This window comes from Pezoporus wallicus, unplaced genomic scaffold, assembly GCF_028554395.1.
Source record: "Pezoporus wallicus isolate ANWC-B61680 ecotype Strahan unplaced genomic scaffold, APGP_CSIRO_Pwel_v1 contig_3858, whole genome shotgun sequence".
NCBI lineage: Eukaryota > Metazoa > Chordata > Aves > Psittaciformes > Psittacidae > Pezoporus > Pezoporus wallicus.
Window position 1 is genome coordinate 3,261,483 of NW_026638754.1, and position 14,086 is coordinate 3,275,568.

At 37.2% G+C, this 14,086-nt stretch overlaps 1 protein-coding gene across 3 annotated transcripts in view; it reads left to right on the top strand.

The window, feature by feature from the left end:
* Positions 1-14,086, top strand: part of KCND2 (potassium voltage-gated channel subfamily D member 2) — a 289,376-nt gene that overhangs the window by 20,034 nt on the left and 255,256 nt on the right. The gene's annotated exons all lie outside the window — the stretch shown is intronic.

Here is a 14,086-nt window from a genome sequence, read left to right on the forward strand (position 1 = left end):
AGTTCTCTTTTACCAGTACATGTAAAACCAACAGATATGTTTTAGCTGTTTTTGTGAACAATTATCAATTTAGTGTGCTAGCTACTGAAATGTGGTGTCTTAAATCATAAACAGTATCCCAGTCTTGCTATTTTGCAGTGGCATTCAGAACTTACTAAAGAATAAAACCCTCAACCCCCCTCCCCATTCTGTTTTTCTTTTGGTCTTTCTCCATTTTTGTTTTATACAGGGATAGCTTTTCTCTGTTTTTAATTTCCCAATATGAAATACTGGTTCTACAGAGTATGAATATTTCTGACATTATAGTGTGCATCATTTGTTCTCAGTGAAAGTCCTGTTCTGAAAATGCATGCAGACATACACACAAGGTCTATTGTGGATTCTCAGCACTTGGCTCACTTGATGATTAAAATAAAAGCTAGCTTTTTTTTTTTCCCCTCTGTGTGTACATATATGTATGGCTGACCTAAAAAGAGAAAAATGTGGTTTATTTTGGAGTTCAGACATAGTACTGAGATACAGACTGAGGTAGCACTTTCCTATCCTGTCTTCATTCCTGTTCTTTTCACTAGGAGATTTATCATGCAGCATATTATGAATTTCCTCAGAGACTGTTGTGATTAATGAAGTACCAATCCCATTGGTTAGTCTTTGGAATATTTCTGAGTATTATGCCCCACAATTCTTTACCTTAGGTTTGACTCAACGTTTGATGTGAAGCTAGTATAGAAGACAGAGCTCCACAGTGATGCAGCCAGTTCTACTTAGGTTTTTGAGCCATGTCCATCCTCACAGACCCAAGCACCTGTAATGTAAACATTACCCCTCAGTGAGGGCTGATCTGTCATGCTTAGCACTGCCAGTAAAGTACATTTTTAATTCTTTTGAAATAATGGAATGTAGGAAGAAGGTGAAGAAATTCGATTGTGTTTAAAGTGATATATATATATATAAAACTAAAGTGAGAACCATTTTCATCATCATTCAACTATTATGTGATGCTTATTATTGTAACTTGAAACTTCTCTTCAGGAACAGAAGTGCCATAATGACTTAAAATGAAGTGTTTGTTTTAAATTGAACAATGAAGTGGTGACTTGGTGGTTCATATTACACTTGTAAAGAGTAGAATTTAATCTCTAAGCGTTCAAATAACTGTGAAGCCACTGGATAAAACATCACTTAGCTCTGAAAAAAAAACCAAACAGAAAACCCAAAAACCAAACACCAAATTATGACAGTCTTTCTCATAAATTTTAGGAAACTACAGAATTCTTGATCTGGAAATACAGCAGATGAGACACTCATGTTGTGATCATACATAGCAAAAGGGAGAGTTTACTGTTCTGGAAGTATCTGTCCATTTCTGCTAGCCATTTCATAGGGGTTATTGTTATAACTAAACCTTCCTTGTTTGCACATTTAGGGTGCAAAAAACAACTTCCCTTCAGGGGAGCAAAACAAAACAAAAAAACAAAACAAAAAGCAAAACAAAATAAATGGTTCGTTTGAAATGGTAGTTCTCCAAGTGGTCAAGCTGTGGACCTCTCACATGAAATATTCTTTTTTTAAAAATTACCAAAAAGTTACATCTTGAATCTATTCTTTAGATAATAAATTGAAATATCTGATATGCAACCTGCAGGCCTAATTTTGATACTATATGTCATTGTAACTCTCTTTTTCAAAGTGGTTGGGAGGTCTCTGAGATACAGAGCCCTTAACAGATTATTTCTATCAGCAATCTATTTAATTAAGCAGCCGCACATGGATAATCAAGAATAATAAATGGACACCCTTGCTTGGAGTTTCAAGTGAAAGAGAAAATAGATTGGATTACTGTCGCATTTTGCCATGAGTAGTTTGTGGTAGAATAATTCTGCATTCGTTACTTTCCATGTTTAATACTGTTACAAGCTATTTGAAGAATGTTTCCAAATACCGTGTTTCAGAAAGAATGCACCTAGCATAGTTTGGTATATTCTAGGTCAGTTTTTCTTGAGAATAATACTGGATAGATGTTAAAATACCATATAACAGTTTTAATTATCAAAAGTATAGCTGTTCAGTAATCTTATCAAGTATTAGGTGTATTTTTAATATACATTGTACATCTTCTTTATTCTGATAGTAGTTATAGACTCAGGTACCAAATATTCTTGTTGCTGTGTAGCTTAAACTATTTTCCTCTGAGCAGTTATAGGTTTTGAGTAAGTTGATAAAAAAAAACATAAAATCTGTCTTGAAAATTTTACCATGGCTCAAAAAACATGAAGTACATAGCATGTTTCAAGTATTTACATGTTTAAATACAGTGTAGGACTTTTTCTTTTTACAATATGATGGCTTGACTTCATGAGCTAAGATTTGGGAAGGGCTTTAACCACGCTTACTACAGGCACGATGACCAAGGGCATGTGGGATATGCAAATCTGGTTGTAAAAAAAGGCTGCTTAGGCAATCAGGAAGTGTCCGACCAGGACTGTCATCTCCTGTGCAATCTTGAGCTACCCATGTGCTGGTCCACCTGCATGCAAGGCTGGATCTGCAGCTTCCCATGCACCTTGCCACCTACTGTTTCGACCCTCGCCCGTCCATACAGACAAGTGAGAGTGAGCCCTTCCAGCCTGTGCAGTGGATTTTTTAGATGAAGCGCAGCTTGTGCAGAACTGGCCTCACCCTTTACACCTGAGGTTTAACTGCCATGGCCTAGCTAGCTAGGATGGTGACAGCAAAGTCCACAGGTTGTAGGTTTTGTAAGAGTGTCCTTCTCTTTGATGGAAGACCGTACAAGGCTAGACGAGCTCCATCAGCCCAGGTTTGAAGATAGTTTTCCTTCTCCTATGAGGAAGGCCTGCCTTCGCTAACGAAGATTCAGGAAGGGCTTTAACCCACACATTCTGAACAAGACTCTCATTTCCTGGGTCAATCACAAGCGACCGATACCAACAGCACAACATCAAGTGTCTAGGCGGGATACTTAGAGGTGTTCAGTCATAAGCCCGCAGATGGTAGCCTTGTGCCAGTGGCTCCTCAGCCAAGTGCAGGCACCAGGGGACTGAACCTGCGGTTCCTCTCGTACTGGGCAAGATTTCTATTGCAACAACACATCATCAGTAGGGTAAAACAAACCTGCCTCATGATGGTCTAATATATATGCTATATAAAAAACACAATGAACACTTTTCAGCTATGAACAGCTTTGTCAGGAGAATTGTAAAATAATCATAGAATCATAGAATAGTTAGGGTTGGAAAGGACCTTAAGATCATCTAGTTCTAACCACCCTGACATGGGCAGTGACACCACACACTAGACGGTGTCACCCAAGACTCCATCCAACCTGGCCTTCAGCACATACCAGGGATGGAGCATTCACAGCTTCTTTGGGCAACCTGTTGAAGTGCCTCACCACCCTCACAATAAAGAAGTCAATAAAAAAATGTTATCATAATATTTTCTCAGTTATGTGTAGAATGCATCTTGAGAAAAAGGGGTCTAAGAATGCTATTAGGCTATTCAGCTAACTAGTGGAACCAGTCTGCCCCACTTCCAGTTCCAGGAAAAGATCTGCTTATCAGGTGTATATCCTTGGGAGTCCCTCTTTTCTGCCTACTGCAACATTTTTCCACGTTGTATCAATATTTCATAGAAAAGAGCCCTAATTTAAAAGCCTTCCTCTTTCCCTTCCTAGTGCAGAAGGAGCCTGACAACCTCTGCTCTGATGGGAGGAGAACACAGCTGTATTGCTTCACAGGATCTTAATCTAAAGGTGTTCTCAATTTATGTTCACAAATGATGACTTATCTTCCTACCCATGTCTATTCCTTGCAAAACAACTAAGACATTTCATATGCAACTATCTTCAGCAAACTGTTAGGTACCTAGATCTTTCTTAAAAAAAAAAAAACAAACACAACCAAAAACTAAACCAAACCAAACCCACAACCCACCCACCCCCCCCCAAAAAAAAACAAAACAACTGACCAAAAACCTCCAAAAACATATGGGGTGCCTCTAAGCTAATTTAGTACCTTTATTTAATTTTTTTTCCCTTACACAGTTTTTAGGGCCTATTAAGAATGTACTATATACAATTTATATAGAATAATTACTTAGTGTGTATGTGTGCCAGTATGTTTGTACATATGCATACATACATACAAACGTACACACACACGGAGTATAAATGTAGTATATATAATCATATAAATAAAAGTTGTATGTGGTTATGCTGTATATTTTAGCAGCACACCTTGTATAAACTTAAATATGACTAAGAGTATTCAAATCTTGAAAAGTGCTGCATCTCATTTTTGTCCGCTATAAAAACATCTCCTTTTTTGAGAGCATGTTTTTTTGCCCCACTTTATTTCAGTAAGACTTCTTGCATAGGTAAGGTCTCAAAATGTAAGGGTCTCTGTTTTCAGAGTCTGATTTAGACACTAGCTAGTAGCATCTTTATCTTGAATCTATCTCTTTTCTTTTGAAATTGGCCGGGGGCCCAGAAATTTTCTCCATCAAAGGCATGTTCGCAATTTTTTAGCCTACTTTCATGCTAATTTGTTCTTGTAATCATAAAATTAATCAAAATCTTTTCCATTGTTTAAAACTAAAGATAGCATTTTTACAAAATCATTTTAGAACATTTTGAATGTAAATTAAGTTGAGTATTAGTGGCAGAAAAAATAATTACAGTTAAAGTTGTGTCCATTAGCAAATGGTAAGTAAATTATTGGATGGTGCAAAACCCATTAAGGATCCTGTTGACTTCAGAGAGTTATGGATTATATCTCAGTAAAGAATCTTTACAAGAAAAAGATGTCAGAAGAGACGAAGTAGGTAACTTTAGAAGTATAAGTTGCATTACAGTCCCATCTTCAGCTATAGTAATTATTAGGTTTTTGAAAAAAAAGGATAAAGGAGGATTCCTTTTAAACTTGTCTTGACCTTGTGAATGTTGTAATCTGAAACATGCATTTCCAGAAATGCTTGTTTTCACAGGTAGTCTTGTGTATAGCATCTTCCTCTATTATCCAGATAATTTCTTCCTGGCATTCAGTTTAAAATCAAAATAGAGCTGATCATGGCAATTCAGTTATGGAAAATTCAAAAGATAAACACCTTGCCAGATGGTATAACGTTCCCAAATGGAGAGGAAAAAGAACCAAGTAATTTCAGAACAAGTATTCAAGTCCTGAAAGTGTAGTTGAAAGTTAAGGTACTTGAAGAAGCATTTCTTATTAGGATGTGGAAGATCCAAGGGGATTTTGAAAATTGCTGGTTCTCTTCCCATGCTAGCATAAAATGAGGAGGAGACTAGGCCCAGTGCATATCAGTGGGGCAAGGTAATGAGAGGGAAAGCATCAGCAGGTGGTGCTCTTGTCTACCGTGGTCCAAATTCCTGTGCCTTTGTGTATGCTATTTGTTTAGTTTTGGGAAGACATGAAGAGATGTTCTAGTTTAGGATTATGCGTGAAGATTGTATACATTTTCAATTGATTTCTGGTAAATGAATGTTACAAAAAGGATTTCCTTTCTAGGAGCAACTCATCAGGTTAGAAGTTCAGGGTAGAAGAAAAGAAAATTATTTTCAGACTATATAATTACGTTTACTTCAACAAGAAATACTGGTTTTACTCCAGTCAAATGAGGGAAGAATACTAAAATGTAACTGGTTTTTGTAGAAGGAATAATGGGAGCCTAAGGTATGTGTCTGCTTTTAGTAGATCAATATCATTGAATGTTTGCAAGGGCTGTTTCAATGTTCAGTCTTTTGAAGTACTGTAATTATACTATGAAAAAAATAACAATGCCTTCCATATTGAATGTTCTGCAAGAAGACTGAGAATTATTCCAACAAATCGTTAGTTATTAACTTACTCATCAATCATATGACTTCCACAGTATTCATCAAACATAGTCACAACTAGGAAGAACTTAGAAATACATTAAAGGAAATAAATATGATGGAAATTCTGTTTCATAAAATTTTGGTAATACAAATGAGCAAGAACGTGTATAAAATGAATGTATATATCAAGTTACATGTCATCTAAATTGCAGGTGAAGCTACAATGTGTAAGTTACAAATTTAAGGATTATTACTAAGATTTCATTTAAATGAAGGCACTCTGACCACTTTGCATGGCTCTAAATTTTCAGTTGTGCCAGCATAAAAACAAAGGGAAACACAAACATGTAAAAAAGCCTTCTGTCCGTTTTAGGTTTATTTGTGGTTGGTTTTTGTGTTTTTTCTTTTGTGTTTTTTTTTTTTTTTTCGTGAATGCTTAAGTTTTTCAGCAAACCAGAAAATCACTGAAATCTGCAGAATCTCACATAATAGAAGTTTAAAAACTTACTTTAACTCAAGGGATACCTAGGGAGATTCATGGAACAGAAATTCATTTGTTTAGAATCACAGAATAGTTAGGGTTGGAAAGGACCTTAAGATCATCTAGTTCCAACCCCCCTGCCATGGACAGGGACATCTCACACTCACCATGCCACCAAAGGCTTCGTCCAACCTGGCCTTGAACACTGCCAGGGATGGAGCATTCACAACCTCCCTGGGCAACCCATTCCAGTGCCTCAACACCCTCACAGTAAAGAATTTCTTCCTTATATTCAAGTAAGTTTGAGCCCATTACTCCTTGTCCTATCACTACAGTCCCTATTGAAGAGTCCCTCCCCAGCATCCTTATAGGCCCCCTTCAGATATTGGAAGGCTGCTATGAGGTCTCCACGCAGCCTTCTCTTCTCCAGGCTGAGCAGCCCCAAGTTTCTCAGCCTGTCTTCATACAGCAGGTGCTCCAGCCCCCTGATCACCCTCGTGGCCCTCCTCTGGACTTGTTCCAACAGTTCCATGTCCCTTTTTTTATGTTGAGGACACCAGAACTGCACACAGTACTCCAAGTGAGGCCTCACAAGAGCAGAGCAGGATCACCTCCTGGGACCTTCTGGTCACGCTCCTTTTGATGCAGCCCAGGATACAGTTGGCTTTCTGGGCTGTGAGCCAACGGTGACGGCTCATATTCATTTTCTCATCGACCAACACCCCCAAGTCCTTCTGTTCAGGGCTGCTCTGAATCTCTTCTCTGCCCAACCTGTAGCTGTGCCTGGGATTGCTCCGACCCAGGAGTAGGACCTGGAACTTGTCATGGTTACACTTCATAAGGTTGGCATCAGCCCACCTCACAAACGTGTCAAGGTCCCTCTGGATGGTATTCCTTCCCTCCAGCGTATCAACCGAACCACACAGCTTGGTGTCATCAGCAAACTTGCTGAGGGCGCACTCAATCCCACTGTCCATGTCAGCGACAAAGATGTTGAACAAGATTGGTCCCAACACCAATCCCTAAGGGGCACCACTTGTTACTGGTCTCCAACTAGTCCAACTAGACTGAGCCACTGACCACAACTTTTTTGTGTATGGCCATCCAGCCAGTTCTTTATCCACCGAGTGGTCCATCTATCAGATGTATATCTCTCCAATTCAGAGACAAGGATGTCGTGTGGGACAGTGTCGAATGCTTTGCACAAGTCCAGGTAGATGGCGTCAACTGCTCTACCCCTGCCCATCAGTTCCGTAGCCCCATCGTAGAAGGCCACCAAATTGGTCAGGCAGGAATTCCCCTTAGTGAAGCCATGCTGGCTGTCACCAAGCACCTTGTTGTTTTTCATGCGCCTTTGCATGCCTTCCAGGAGAATCTACTCCAAGATTTTGCCAGGCACAGAGGTAAGACTGACTGGTCTATAATTCCCTGGGTCATCTCTTTTCCCCTTCCTGAAAATGGGGGTTATATTTCCCTTTTTTCCAGTCATTGGGAACTTCCCCTGCCTGCCATGATTTTTCAAATATGATTTACAGTAGCTTAGCAACTTCATTTGCCAGCTCTTTCAGGACCCGTGGATGGATTTCATCAGGTCCTATGGACCTGTGTACCTTCAGGTTTTTAAGATGGTCTCGAACCAGATCCTGTCCTACAGTGAGCCCAAGGTCTTCATTCTCACAGTCCCTGCATCTGCCTTCCAAATGACATCATCTCTATTTTTTTAAAAAGGAAGCTACAAGACTTTTCACCCTCCTTGCTTTTTTTATTTAATTTGGTCATTATCATGTTGGGGCAGAGGTAAAGACGTGTTTTGGGAAAAAATGTCTGTCCTTGATAATGCAGTACTATACAAGAGTCACAGAAATGCCTTTGAACCGGTCAAGGGAATTGGACAATTTGGTATCAAAATGGTAATAATATCTTTTATCCTGTGCTGTTCACACTTAAAACCACAGTGTAACTTCCACTAAACCTTGATTATATCCAGTGCATGCAAGCCTAAGCATATTAAAAAAAAGCATAGGGCCCCATAATCTGAATTTATAAGAAACTGCACAGATAATTTTAGTGAAATAAAAGTCAGAATATGAAATCAATACATTTCAGTAAAATATCAGAAATGGAAAAGGTCTCCTTTTCATATGGGGTATGTGAAATGATGGTGACAGCTGTGAATATACTTTGCATTTTAGTGATTGATAAAAAGTTAAGGTTTCAAGTTAAATAAGTCTTCAATCACACCTCAAACCGGAAAGACAAAATTAACATTAGAAATAATACAGTTCTTCAAGCAATGTGGTGATTGGATAGTCTTACTAAAAAATATAACTTTGCATGTAATTGAAACAATTTGAAAGGAATTTTAAAGGTAATCAGACTAGATAGACTAGAAAAGACTAGAAACAACTATCTTACTACTTTTTGTGAATTCAAGTATTTGCGAACCCCAAAGATTTGGTTTGAAGAAAAAAGCACAAGACAAATTTTTTGCCATAGTATCCTGAACTCAGTTTGAAGAAGCATAAGTCAATATAGTGACATTCATTTTTACTTAGAAGTCTCCCATGACATCATATGCAGCTATAAATTAGTGTCTGATTATGGCAATGCTGAGAGCCATCTTTTTTTCTCTATGTTGTCTTGATTCTTTAGGAAAAAACAACAGCAAACTGCACACACAAAAACCCAATTCAAAGTTTTGGTGACTGTTACTACCAAACATATGCGGAAATTTATAAAAGTTAACCTGCAGAGACAAATTTCATTCTTATTTGTGGATCATTACCCTACTGGAGCAGTACAGCTCGCTAATTCCTATGCTAACTGCTGGCCACATTTGGATTCTGGAACAGCCGTATCACTGACACAATACTATGAAACTGTTTTACACTAAGCAGTGGTCTGTGTGCCCCTGCGCTTCAGGACCTCCTGAATTATTTGATTTCTCTGTCTTCATGGTCAGAATAAAAGCTCATCACATAGAAATGTAAAATGAGGCAACAACACTGAAAAGGGGGGAAAACACTTGAAATCTGCCTGTCTTCAAAACTTAGGAAAAGGGCAGAACATTACTTAACACTTAAGTCAGGATGACAGATTCCTAATACAGAAACAAGAGGATAAAAGGCAAGTGAAGTAATTTTAATAATTTCTTTTAATCAGACTTCTTCCATTTTAAAATTGTCTTTGAAATTATTTTATGTGATTCTCATTACTTACAGGAATTTAAACTTTTCTTATAAGGGGAAAATAGGTTATGAAAAGAAGTAGGTCTTATTGGCCATATATAGGTTACATAGTGAAATGTGCCCAGAGCTAAACATGCCCCACATAACTGTAAGCAGCACCTTATATTACTACTTTGAAGTTAAGAGTCTGAGTATCTAAAACACCTCTGGACCAGTCTCATGCTTCTGAGTTTACTCCCACATAAGTCAAAAAAAAGAAGTTGAACCTTCAATTTATCCTGTAAAATTAAAAATGCTAGACTTAAAGCATAAAACATTGCACCTACATTATATGTTTAACGTCTATAATACATATTCTGAACTGCAACCTCAGTTAAAAAACTGAGCAAAAATGGAGATTTGAGAATGCTGAAGTATCAAAGGAGTCAAAAATATTTGCAACTAATGAATGAATGAAGAAGTTTGATGTTAAACATGTGATGCATTCTTCTGCATTTATAATTTAGTGTGGTTACAAGGCTGGAAACCTATTCACATTTTAATTTCTAGACAGGAGAGAGCATTTTTATGTTCTGTGTTAAAAATCCTTTGGCATGAGTACAGACTGTTGTGAAGTCTTACGTATAATGAATTATTTCAGCATTGAGTAGTGAATTCTGTAGGCTTATAATAAAGGTTGCTAAACAGAAGAAGACATTGAGAAATTATTTTTCAAATTAAGGGTAATATGAAAAGAAGACAATGAAATCCTCACTTTTGATTATATCTGACACCTATTTTATCTCTTACAATTTGTTTTCTGAGGCAGGAGTGAAAACTTGTGGTTTAATGAGTGAATAAACAGTACTGTCCAAACCATAAGAATACAAACATTTCTATCAGGAAAGAATAAACAGTTAATTCATCTGTGAAATGCAATTACAATGCTTTTGTAAGAATATAGAGACTGCATTATTAAAGGTTTTATGACATAAAGATATTTATATAGGTCTCTCTTTTTTTTTCCCACAAGGTCCATTTACATAGAATTTGTAAGGGAATTAATTATTGATTAGTTTTGTTTCAGCTGGAGCTCCAAATTGAATTTGAAGAGTTGAAGCAGAAGGAAAAGATCTAGTTTTGCTTATGCACATCATGACTCTTGTTTCATGGCATGATTTTAAAGTGGCGAATTCAAGTTGATGAAGAAATGTCTCTGGAAACAAGTTTTTAGTTTAAATTAACTGTATTCAATTTTAAGGTCAGGTAAGACCATTGTGATCACTGCATCAGACTTCATATCTGACACAAGGAGTTTTATGAAATAGTTCTGGCTTAAATTTGGGAGTACAGTTTAAGGAATACTCCCTCATTTATTTAAAAAGCCAGTAAAGAGTCCATCAGTCTTTTAATATGTGTTGAAATTTGTGTGGTATTTCTAATACAATGAAGGAATTTCTTTCACCAGATTTTAATTTAGATGTCTATCTATAACTGAGCAGGTTTTCTGGTGGGGAGTGATAGGCCCTTTAGAGCACAGCTCATTCACCTAAGATGAGAAAAGTAGTATGATAGGAATGCTCATAGCTCTGCACAGCCTGCGGAGTCGAGACTATTCATACTATAGATGTCTGCATCTCAACAGAAGAAACCTGAATCCAAGGCAACTTCTCTGTCTTCAAGTTGGAACATTTGGAAGTTGTCTTACTTCTGCTGAACTCAGTGGAAAAGTATGTCATCAGTATGTGTCCTCTGCATAGACACTGAAGTCTATGATCTAATCAGGCACCAGTTAAGAGAGTCTTTTTGTGACATTAGATGGACAATGTACTCCTGGACTCTTTCACTATGAAGCCTGTTTTCTAAATTTCACTCATTCCTATAGTTATTTCAAGAATTCATTTTCATTATCAGCATTAGTCTTGAATTATGTGAGCAGAACTATATGCAGTATTCTTAGAGCACTTGTTCCAGAGACAGAATTGCAGATAACATAACCTGTATAATTGTGATTCCTTTGTATGTATTAGAGAATCACACTGGCTTTTTGTCAATTACAGTAAAGTAATCTATTCAGACAAAAAAAAACTATAAGTTTTCTTTAACTTCAAGAAATTAAAGCAAGAATTAAGTGAAACCAGAATGAGAACATTCATACAGATGAACTGACCACATAGAAATGTATTGAGATTTCATGAAACACAAGGAGCTGTGCAAGCATGCTGTCAGTGGCATTGAATATAAATATGTAAAAACACCTGCTGTAGGTTTATTTGAGCTTTACAGAAGTTTTGATTAAGGCAATTGAAAAAAACATGTATTGCACAAATCTATCAAATTCAAGATGGTGAAATGAAAGAATGTACGCTGAGAAGTACCATCCTTGTTAACGGTTTGGGAGGGGCCTTGCGTACTGTGCACAAGACTGAGGAAACCAGATAGTCTTTACTGAAGTCTTTATCTTAATCGGCTACATGCTGGAGTAAGGCCTTAGTAAGGACTGCTTTTTTTTTTCACAGTAGGAATTTTCTTGAGTAGAAAATGCATAATGGATTTAGTAGCAACTTCAAAGAGAAAGCTAAAGCCACTTCTTTTTAAGAAGGCAGAAATCCCTGTTAAAAGATGTTTTAATGAGATACAGCATTATATCTCTCATAAGTTAGCACAGTGATAACAGTAAGATTATACCCACTATTAAAGGAAAAGAATAAGGAGAAGAATTATTTAATGAATAGAAAAAAATTATTAACAAATCTGATCAGGAGTTGCATGGATAGAGGTATGTGTTGGGGTATTTAGGCATCCGTATATAAGATTAAAACAGAGAAAAAAAATGGGTGTTTACACTAAAGATGACAAAATTCAAATTTTTTGAATGTATACAAATATTAAAAAAAAAATAAAAATTGCTTGTTCCTCTTCCTATTGAAATGGATGTAAAATGTCCTCACAGCTTACTCGGATGGAGATGATGGCCAGTGTCTGATGTAATGAAAAGATGTTAATGGGAAAGAGTCTTAGGTTAATTTAAATGATGAAGCCTTAAAATGTAGAAACATGTGTTGAGAAAAACAGGGGTAATTATTTGTGTTTACACACATACTTTTAATATATTTATATAAAATATGAATCCACATTCTGGTTTCAGGGAAAATATTTATATATTTAAGGTAAAGAATTATATAAATAACGGATAATTTAAAGAGCACTCATTTACCTGAATCACCGGAGGAATGTAAAGCTATTGGCAGCATTGTCATTTAAACCCAGTCAGCAACTAAATACCACATAGCCACTTGCTCACCTCTCTTCCCTTTCCTGCCTCAGTGGGATAGTGAGAATAATCAGAAAAAGGTAAAACCCACTGAGATAAGAACAGTTTAATAACTGAACATAAGTGAAATATAGCAATAAAACAATAACAAAAAAATAGTAACAATAATAATAAAGAAAAGAGAGCGAGGAATAAAACTTTATAAACGCAAGTGATGCACATAATTGCTCATCACCCACTGACCAATACACAGGTCATCCCTGAGCAGTGATTAGCCCTTGTTGGTCACCACCAACCCCCACCCCCTCCAGTTTATATAAGGAGCATGATGTGCTGTGGTATGGAATATGCGTTTGGCTGGTTTGGGTCAGGTGTCCTGTCTCTGCTCTCTCCCTGCTTCTTGTGCCCCTACTCACTGGCAGAGCATGAGAGACTGAAAAGTCCTTGATCAGGGTAAGCTCTGATCAGCAACAACTAAAACATCAGTGTGTTATCAGCATTATTCTCAGACTAAATCCAAATCACAGCACTGTACCAGCTATAGGGAGAAAATTAGCTCTATCCTAGCTGAAAATAGGAGAACAGTTAATAAATTTTTTGATACTACATGACCCCAAAAAATGAAGTCTTGCCACATACCGTGCGAGTTTACCTTCTCCTGACATTTTCTCAACTTTCTTTTATTCAACATGTGAGCTCCTGATAGGAGTTTGGCATTAGGCAGTTTTTTCCCCCATCCTTTCATATTCTTTGCTTCCTGCATTTCTGAGCAATTCTATGCAGCTTTCTTCTGAGGTTTTGGTTTCAGTGCTCAGTGACTTCTCAAAGCTTTTCAAGGTTTTTCTAAGTTAAATAGATAGTCCAATGAAATTGCTCTCTTCCTAGCTTGTCTGCTTAAGGAATTTCAGATTTTGAGGTGGATTTCATACTTGGGAAGCTATTATTTGTTTAAATGTTCGTTATGATGGGCTGGTATTCAGAACTCTGTCTCCTGCTGACCCTTCAGAAATCTCCACAGCTGGAGCTCCTAACATTATATTAGGCAATATCCTAACAGATATTTATGTTCTGAACGAGCTGTGTTTCTTTCCTCTGAAGTAAATTGTTATGAAACTCTCTATTTGAGGGATAAATGTCACCAAAAAAAAGTCATCTCTACTAGTGCAATAACTTTTAGAACAGTAACAGGCATGTATGTATACATATGGCTGTTTTGGCAGAGCTGCAGGACAGGATGACCATCTTGCCTGACCTTATTGGGTGCGTACTGGGAAGCTTAAGGATGAGCAATTACATGCCTCAGAAAGCTA